Source organism: Rhagoletis zephyria, unplaced genomic scaffold, assembly GCF_001687245.7.
Source record: "Rhagoletis zephyria isolate East Lansing unplaced genomic scaffold, Rhagoletis_zephyria_1.1 Rzeph_scaffold_00068, whole genome shotgun sequence".
NCBI classification, from domain to species: domain Eukaryota; kingdom Metazoa; phylum Arthropoda; class Insecta; order Diptera; family Tephritidae; genus Rhagoletis; species Rhagoletis zephyria.
In genome coordinates this window covers 562,027-570,196 of record NW_016157152.1, presented here as the reverse complement: position 1 = coordinate 570,196, position 8,170 = coordinate 562,027, and the positions used below count along the sequence as shown (strand labels likewise).

At 41.9% G+C, this 8,170-nt stretch overlaps 1 protein-coding gene across 9 annotated transcripts in view; it reads right to left on the bottom strand.

Annotated features, from left to right (window-relative positions):
- The window catches only part of LOC108371389 (syntaxin-binding protein 5-like), a 552,451-nt gene that overhangs the window by 38,521 nt on the left and 505,760 nt on the right, over positions 1–8,170 (bottom strand). The gene's annotated exons all lie outside the window — the stretch shown is intronic.

Sequence of the window (8,170 nt, the reverse complement as noted above, 5' to 3'; positions counted from 1 at the left end):
AATTGGTGTAAATACACGACATGTTTAAAATTATATTTATTTTTAGGTTTTAGAAGCAAAAAAGCAAAAACGGTTTTGAAAACGATGTATTAATCAGTGAACCAATCAGCTGGTAAATATCAGTTAGCGAACAGTTTTAGATGCACTGTATATTTGACACCTAATAAACACAATGCAAACAGCTGTGACAAAGATGAAACAGCAGAAATGACAAAAAGGCAAAAAGAGCAAAATCAATGTGCACAAACAAAAACAATTGTACAACAACAATATATTATATGAAACAAAATACTCGGCACATGCAATTAAGAATATCAAGTTAAATTAATCAAATTTACGGGAAATTTTGATGTTTTACTTATCATTAAATTGTGCACCAGAAGTTTATTAACACTTTTTTTAATTTTTTACTTTAATAAGCGTAAACAGCTTTATCAAACACAAAATTTAAACAGATCACAGAAAAACACAGCTTCACAGCTTGACGTTTGCGTTCTACGAACTCTAGAACTCTCCTTTCTGTGTTGCCGGAAAAGGGGACGGAAAAGTTTTTGCGTAGAATTTCTTTCTGCGTAGGCGGCCTTCGGCCGCGCTGAGGGATTATAACCCTTGCTAAGTAGAGTTCTCCTTTCTCTGTTGCCGGAAAAGGAGGGCGGAAGTATTTTTGCGCAGAATTTCTTCCTGCGTAGGCTCTTAAGGGTTATAACCCTTACTAAGCCTAATTCTCCTTTCTGTGTTGCCGGAAAAGGGGACGGACGTATTTTTGCGCAGAACTTTTTCCTGCGTTGAAAACCGAAATAATGCATATGTGAAAAATGAAGTAATGCATACATGCACAGTTTCGGTTGAACACCGAAATAATGCATATGAGAAATACCGAAATTATGCATATGCATACTTTCGTTTTAAAAGCGAAATAATGCATATGGAAAAAAACGAAGTAATGCATACATGCACAGTTCCGGTTGAACACCGAAATAATGCATATGGCAAAAACCGAAATGAAGCATACATGCACAGTTTCGGTTGAAACCGAAATAATGTCTAAATGCACAGTTTCCATATGCGCAATTTCGGTGCCCCCTCTTAATTCTTCACGGGCTCTGAGCGCTTTCAACTATGTGGCCAAGGACCACTTGAACCTAGCAATTATGGATAGGGGGCACCCGGAACGAAACCTGGCGGCTGACAACTGCCGGGTGTACAAGGAGATTTTCCGGAAAAATCCTGGGGCCTGCGCCAAACGTCCGTGCCGCTGGTCTCTATCAAGACCGCATCAAATTATCTTCCTGTGCTGATGAACGGTCGGCGCGACTGTATAAGGAAGCAATTTCTTTTCTTGGGGAGCTGTGGCCCAGTGCTTACTTGGTGGCAGTGCACAGGGACGAAATCCCTTGGAAGCCGCGTGCCACAGCCTGAGTCCCAGAGGAACCCTCGAGTCCTGAGGACATTTTGGAAATCATCCAGATTTTAAATTATGCACTACCAGTCCATAATTGGAAAGTAGTGAAGGTCAGCGAGGTTACGGAACAGCACCGTTCCATCCAAATCCTCGTTGACTGCAAGGGAGTCATTCGCTTCGGCTTTTACTCCATTACCCTCAAAACCCAAAAAGGGAATGAGGGTAAAATGACAAAGCCGGGAACACCGAGGGTGATCCCGAGGCTGACACAATCTTCCGCCTCAAGACGGCCTTTTATCTGGAGCAGAAAACAACTTGAGCTGTCCTGCTCCTAACCTAGAGGTCCAGGATATTCTCGAGGCCACTTACCCGGTGGTGAGGTCAGACTCGGCACCGGAATCAGATAGCGATACGCAATCTGTTTCTGGTGACGGATCGGTACTTAACCGGTGGACGAGGGAATTCGGGAACCTGCTTCTGACGTCGGATTCAGATGACGCCGATGATACCATCGTTGGGGCGTTCGATGGAACGCTGCCAGAAGTGATGGACGGGGACGAAATTCTATAAGCTGTGGATGAAGGTTCTAAAAATAAACCTTCATCACTCTAAAGCAGCTTCTACAGCTCTGCTCCTGCACTTCAGTTATAAGGGGGAGGAGCTAGTTTTTGTCCATGAGCCCTGGGTTGTAAAGAGCAGGGTTTGTGGACTCAACTCTGATGATTACCACATAGTGTCGGCCCCTGTGGCAGGTAAGATCTGAGCATGTATATTAATCAAAAAATGTATTTCTTATACTAATTTACTCAGACAGTTAAGCGATGAAAATACGGTGAGCATCTCTGTGGAAAGCCAATCCATGACACTGTGGCTGGTCAGTACCTACAAGGGATGTTAATTTTTCGTTTTTTCCGATCCCGGAGTTTTCCTGGGATTTAGATATTCATTACTTTTCAACAACTTGAATCGAAAAAATTGCTTCGATGTTGTTTGAGAACCTCTAGTACCATGAAATAAATAATAATAAATGGGTTTGAATCTACTTTTTTATTTAAAGTGGAGTTTTTATTTTTTCTCTCTGACCGCAGGCTTTATTTTGAAGGACTTTGTATTTTCAAAGATACGATTAATTTCAAAAAATATTAAAAAATTCAATGCAATGTAGAATAAAAATATAGATAACAAATGCAATAGGAAATTTCTTTAGAATTTAAAAAATTAAAATTTTTTGGAATCACAAGGACGAACAGGTAATTTTTAAGCTGACAAAGTTAGAAGAAACTCGAGGATGTGAATCTGTTTAAATTCTACAGGATTTCCTCATTAATTTTATACCCATACTCCTTCTCTAAGCACATTTATCTGAATTTTTTAAATTACTGACATCCGAGTAAAAAGCTAAAAACGCAATTTTACTATATTTAGCCCACGGCTTCGCGAATATATTTATATTTGTGTTTAAAGGTTACTATCGCGCGGTGTTATATGTATAATGAGCTAGACATTTATAAAAAAATATTAATTATTAAATAAAAAAAGAAATATAGCCAATACTGGTCAAGAAAAGGAGTTTCTATTATTGCCATCAGTGCAAATTACAAATCCCGAAAATCCCGGGATTACTTGCCAAGAATCCCGGGATTTTCGAGACCTTAAAAAGTCCGGGATCCCGGGATTAGCATTCCTTGTACCTACATGGCCTACGATCGCCAAGATTGCCCTTCCGCTCGGCTACTGGACGTGGTGAAAGAGGCCAATTTGAGGAAGTTTCCCATCGTTATCGGGGCCGATGCAAATGCGCATCACGCGGTACGGAGGCACCAGAGGTGAGTTGTTACTTGATTTTATACTATTATATAATCTAACCATCTGTAATATTGGTGATAAACCCACTTTTGTTACCTCAAATAGGAAGCAGGTATTAGATATTACTTTAACGTCTAGCTCTTTCTTTGAGAGTATTAGGGAATGGAAGGTACTGAACGACCATTCATTCTTTGATCACATGTATCTCTCATTTGTAATCTCCTTTGAAATTCTGGCCCCCGCCACTTACAGAAATAAGGGACGTACCGACTGGACTAAGTTTAGGAAGGTACATTCGCCCAATAACGCTTCTATCAGTAAGCTAGGCTTACTGTGACCACCTGATGAAGCGGAGCCTTCTCTCGCAAACCTAGCTTCTCTCGGTGAGTTAAGCTCATCGGAACAAATTGAGGAAGCCGTCGAGTGCATTACCGATGCCTGTAATTCGACCTTCTCTGCTTCCTGTTCACTTGTACTTCCGCGAGAAAAGAAGAGGCAAGGAAAGCAGGAAACTCTTTAATGCGGCAAAGAGCGACGGTTCTTGGACTGCATACAAGGCAGCCCTGAAGAAATTTAAAAATTCCACCAGGAAAGCCCAAAGGGACTCCTGGAAGGATTATTGCGACAGTATAGAGGTCCAGTCGGAGACCAATCACCTGCGGAAGGTGCTTGCGTCGAACCCGATGTAAATGTTCTTTTTTTAGACATGTGGCTTTCAAGAAGAAATCAAACGCATATAGTTTAATGTTATGGCCAAGAATTCAGCTTTATTATAAAGATAAGGGTTTACCATTATGTTTCAAAAATGATTTCGGGCAAGTGACCGCCGCGGCTGGCTCGAATAAATTCCAGCCGAGAGGCCCAATTTTCGACCAATTTTGCAGCAATTGTGGCCCTATATCAGCAATAACGCGCCGAATATTCTCTTCCAAGGCGTCCAGCGGCGTTAAATCGCATGATCTTGGAGGCCACGCCACAGGCTTACGACGCGAGATAATGCGCTCACCAAAAGTTTCCTTCAATAAATTGATTGTTTCGTTGGCTGTATGGCATGTAGCGCTGTTTTGTTGGAACCAAAGGTCGTCGACATCAGCATCCTCCAATTCAAGCACGAATAAGTCATTAATCATTGCTCTATAGCGTTCCCCATTGACGGTAACATTATGACCGGCTTCATTTTTGAAGAAATATGGACCAATGATTCCCTCTGCCCATAGAGCACACCAAACAGTGACTTTTTGAGGATGTAACGGCGTCTCAACAATGGTTTGTGGATTATTATTACTCCAAAGGCGACAATTTTCTTTATTAACGTACCCATTCAACCAAAAGTGAGCTTCATCGCTGGACGAAATTTTCTTGTGAAAATCGGGATCGGTGACCATCTCGTTTTGGGCCTATTCACCGAATGTGCGACGCGTTTGATGGTCGTTCGGCTTCAATTCTTGCACGAGTTGGATCTCTTAAGCCCGCAAACCAAGATTCTTCCGCTAAATCTTCCATAAAGTGGATGGGCATAGCTCCAATTGTTGCGCGCGATGGTGGATGGACTCATTCGGGTCTTCTTTGATACTCTGCTCCACAGCAGCAATAGCATCTTTGGTGCGCACTGTACAGCATCTCTGAGGATGCGCATTATTCACTAGAGTAGACGTGGTGCGAAACCGATCCATGGTTGCTCGAATTACCGACTCTGCTGGGCGATTATGTCGACCGAATATTGGACGCAACTCGCGATGCGTCGCGCAAATCCAACCATTATTTTGGCAATAAATTTGCACGATTTACAAACGTTTCTCCGGAGTAAGTCTGTTCATTATGAAATGGCAAACCAAACTGGGTATAAATCAAGTAACAGCTGTCAAAAAGACCAACATTCAGAAAAATATAGCCTCAGTGAAAACCACACGTCTAACAAAACACCCTTTATATTCAGAAACAAAATGGTGACTGGACGTCATATCGTGAGTAAATGCTTGAGGTCAGTGGAGTGCAATAAGGCCCGCGGAAATAACGTACATGGGCTTTATTTCCTAAAAAAAAAAAAAAAATAAAGCCCGAAAAAGAAATTAAGGCGGGCGTTATTTCATCTTTATTGTGGCTCTTGTTATCTCTGGGTCATATAGTCCTTCCAGCACTACAAATCTCCAGGCATAGATGGTATTTTCCGTGCCGAACTTCAGTAATCATCTGACGTTTTATGTGCGATACATGTCTTAATATATAAGGTTTGTCTTTGTTGTGTTTATTCTCAAGGGAGGTATACCCTCCCACGTGTAACAAAGCGACTTTCGAAAGATAAGCCTTACTCCTTTCCTTCTCAAGGTTCTGGAAAGACTTCTAGACTCGCATATCCGACAGGAAATTGATGTAAATAATATGTCTAGCTGTCAACATGCCTACTGAAGGGTAGATTTGTGGATACAGCTTTGCATAGCATTGTCAGCACCATTGAAAAGGCACTCGCTTTTAAGGAATTTGCACTAGGCGTGTTCCTAGATATCGAAGGTGCCTTCAATAATGTTCTCCCGGGGGCGGTTCTTCAAGCCCTAACTCGCCTTGGGCTGGATCACCCTATGGTTGAGTTTGTTCATCGGCTCTTAGGCAGAAGAGGTATTTATTCGGAGATGGGGGAGGTATCTATAACAAGATATGCAAGCCGAGGAACTCCACAAGGCGGTGTTCTCTGCCCACTTCATTGGAATCTAACGGTGGATACTTTGCTGTCATGGTTGCAAGGTAAAGGATGCCAAGTTATTGCTTGCGCGGATGAAGATGCCCCAAGTTCTGTGTGACTTAGTGCAAGGCGCCTTATGCGTCGTGGATACCTGGTCCAAAGAAGCAGGCCTTTGTATCAATCCGGCAAAAACGGCCGGTTCTCTTTTCAAAGAAAACGAAAGCTGTGCGGCTAAAACTTCCTTGGTGGCATCGCACTGACTTTCTCGAAGGAGGTTAGATATCTGGGCGTTATTCTTGACAGAAAGTTAACTTGGCGGCGCAATATAGAGGAGCGTTGCAAGAAAGCTATAACTTTAAATCAGCGATAGGGGAAAAATGGGGATTGAATACCCACATTGTGAACTGGATATACACAGCGGTGGTGTGTACCATTCTGTTTTACGGCATAGATGGCATAACGGTTTGGTGGCCGTCCGTAGATAAATCTACAATAAGAAACAAATTAACAACAGTCCAAAGGGTGTCGTGCATGATGATCACGGGAGCGCTACCATCGACACCGACTAAAGTCCGAGAGACCTTGCTTCACTTTCTACCTGTGGACATATATGGTAAACTACAGGCAAGCTGTAATGATATTATTTATATATTGGACACTCTAGAATTTTGCAAGATCTTCCAGAAGACTTTAGGCACCTGGACTACACAGTCCCGCCTACGGGACTAAAGAATCACTTCCAGGCAAGGATCCCCTCAAGGGAAGAATGGGAGGAGGATTCGGTCTTGATCTCGTATTCTGACTCAACAGCCAACTACACTGATGGCTCCAAGTTGGATCTGAAGGTAGAAAGTGGGGTATACTCGCAAGAACTCTCACTAAGCCTTAATTTACGTCTGCCAGATCTATGTAGCGTTCTCCAGGCTGAACTAACAGCAATAAACGAAGCTGCAGTTGGCTGATCGATTCTCTAATTATTAATGCTGGTATTCCTGTATCTTCTTGCGAGCTCTGGCTGGAGAATAACTTTGTCGAACGAGCAAATATAAGATGGTCTGCGGAGCCTAATTTCAGGATAACAAGACATATCTGGCCAAAACTGAACAAGCGTAGATCTCGCCCTCTCCTCCACTTGGAGCGACCACTGCTCCGACATGTTATTGGAGTTATCACCGGGCATTGCCTGATGGGAACCCACGCGACTAGAATGGGTTTGCAGTCAAACGACTAGTGTCGTAGCTGCCGTGATGAGGAGGAAATCGAAAGCATGGAGCACTACTTATGCCACTGTTCTGCTCAGGCGAGAGCTCGTCGATGCTCGTTCCTCCGTTATTCTTTTGAATGTATGGCCGAACTGGATTCAGCCAGTATAAAAGACTTTGTGCGCTTCATCCGAGCTACGAAGTGGTTCCATTTCTAGGGTAAGAGGCAGTGTTGCCGTTTTGATTAACATGTATCCAATTGGATACATTTTCGCCTTAAATTTTGAGGGATACGTCATTTTTTTCCTCAGTGTAAATTTGGATACCTTTTCCCATAAGTATTCGTAAGATGAATGAAATTTTTTATTTATGTACAAGCTATTATAACAGTTTTAACAGATGGCTGCTCATCCTCCATGCAAGAAATTTTCCTTTATTCTTGTCACTTTGAAAAATGAATCTTTCAGCTACATAAACACGCATTTAATAACACCAAGTAGTTTGCAAATGTTATAAAGTTTTCCGACCTGTAGCAGGGAACTGCAATTATTCATGTTTCTAAGTAATTGGTTGAATAACACAAGAAATAGTGTTAGTGGATATTATTCATTGCACTAAATAACACTATTTTACGCTCGGCACACAAAGCGAGAGCATGTACAATGACTAAGTTCTCTGTTGATATGAATTGGTGTAGTGCCCAATTCTCTCATTGAGCCATTCAACAAATTAGTTATGCCGAAATGAGTAGGAGCACTAAGAAGCACCAATAGTTCAGTTGAGTGATTTTAGTGAATTTAGTGATTTTCGTCGTTTATAGCAACAAAACATGTACAAACGACGAAACTAACGCACTCTCACTTTTAGCTCACACTTGTTTATGGTGGCGCCCGCATGTCGCACAGTGTTGGGAAATGTAATTGATCCTTCAGTACGAAATCTATACAAAAACTGTACTTTTCGACTGTAAATTGCATCGACTTTTTAATTTGCTCATATATTTTCTTAGTACATGCATACATAGATTCCCTTCAAGATCAATGATTTGATGGTATTCATGGGAAAGTTTATGTAGGTACATTT